Source organism: Malurus melanocephalus, unplaced genomic scaffold (assembly GCF_030028575.1).
Source record: "Malurus melanocephalus ecotype Western Australia unplaced genomic scaffold, MMel_1.1 scaffold_2799, whole genome shotgun sequence".
NCBI lineage: Eukaryota > Metazoa > Chordata > Aves > Passeriformes > Maluridae > Malurus > Malurus melanocephalus.
In genome coordinates, this window is record NW_026626031.1 from 6,592 (window position 1) to 8,506 (window position 1,915).

The window sequence follows — 1,915 nt, forward strand, 5'->3', positions numbered from 1 at the left end:
CCCACAAAACCCCATAACCTATTTAACCAAACCCGGGGCAGGGTTCAGAGCGCTCAGGACAGGTCGTTCACCCCATCCCACATCGATCCGTGTGGGATCCCTGCCCTTGTCCCCACAAAACTGCCGGGACAAACAGACGATGGTTCATCCCAAAACAAAAACAAAAACATGGAAAAAAAACCCGGCAGGGTGAGGTTTGCCAGGCTGGGGGTGTTGTGCTGCTTTTCCAGGGTTTTCCAGGTGCTCCCCAAAACCCAAAAAGCCCCAGAAATGCAGGGATGAACCCAGATTTGAATCCAGGGATGGGGGAAAGGAGTTTGGGAGGCTGCAAACGCCCCGATCCCACAGATTTTGGGGTTTGCCGTGCCCCAGTTGCTGCCTGTCCCTAATCTCGTCCTGGCAAAGAGCCCGAGGAACACCCAGGGGAGTGCCCAGCGCAGCCGGGACTGCGGGGGAACCGCCCCGCTGAGAGGAACCCCGAAATCTGAGCTGTTCCCCGGCCCCACGGCACCGGGAAAGGGGGATGTGGGGGTGATGGTCATCCTGAACACCCCTGGGGCAGAGATTTGGGGGTGATGGCCATCCTGAACAACCCTGGGTCAGAGATTTGGGGGTGTTTCCCACCCTAAACCCCTCAGGGTCAGAGATTTGGGGGTGATGGCCATCCTGAACACGCCTGGGGCAGAGATTTGGGGGTGATGGCCACCCTAAACGCCTCTGGGTCAGAGATTTGGGGGTGATGGCCACCCTGAACACCCCTGGGTCAGAGATTTGGGGGTGTTTCCCACCCTAAACCCCACTGGGTTGGATTTGGGGTCAATGCCCACCCTAAACCCCCCTGGGGCAGAGATTTGGGGGTGATGGCCACCCTAAACCCCTCTAGGTCAGAGATTTGGGAGCGTTGCCCACCCTAAGCCCCACTGGGTCAGAGATTTGGGGGTGTTGCCCACTCCAAACCCCTCAGGGTCAAAGATTTAGGGCTGATGTCCACCCTGAACACCCCTGGGGCAGAGATTTGGGGGTGTTTCCCACCCTAAACCCCCCTGGGTTGGATTTTGGGGATAATGCCCACCCTAAGTCAGAGATTTGGGGGTGTTTCCCCCTCCCCGAGGGTTCCCAGCAGGGCCGAATCCCTTCAGGGTTTTTTTCCTGGCTCCATTTCCCCATCCCCCCGCGCACCCCACAAGGAAATGGGGGTGTCTGGCAGCCCCCCAAACCCCTCCCCAGCGCTCCCRTGATTCCAGCCCGCAATCCGAGCCGGGCTGCCCCTCTCGGGTTATTTTTAGGGCTGGCAGGTGGCCCTGGCCCCGTGGCCACCTCGTGTCCCCACCGAGCCCCTTCCCCAGAAAACGCTCCGGCCCCAAAGAGATCAAACCCAAGCGGGGAAATCGCAGCCTGGAAAGGTCGGGGACGGCAGCGGGGACACGGAGGGGATTTGGGATTGTTGGGGTGGCTCCGGGAGCCCCTTCCCGGCCCGGGATCCGCCCCCAGCGCTGATAAAATCGAGGGGATAATTAGTGAATTAATGAAAATTAATGAAGGAGAACGGGCTCGTCCCTCCCACTCGTTCGCAGTCCCAGTGGGGGTCACGGGGAGTGTCCCCAATGTCACCCGCCGACACCGGTGCGGTTCTTTTGGGACATTTATGGGGTTTTTATGTTAAATACCGATTTTTAGGGGTTGATCCCCAGCACAGGGGAGCCCTGGGGCTGCCGGGACACCCCAAAGTGTCTGAAGGGAGCTCAGAGGAGCCCCCCGGTCCCCCCAAAACCTTGGGACCCCCATCCTTGGGACCACCCCCTTCCGGGCCCCACAGACCCCCATCCCGCTTTAGGATCACCCCCTTTTTAGGGACCTTTTTAGGGATCACCCCTTTCCCGGGTAACCCCAACCCTACAGAGCGCCCCGATCCTGC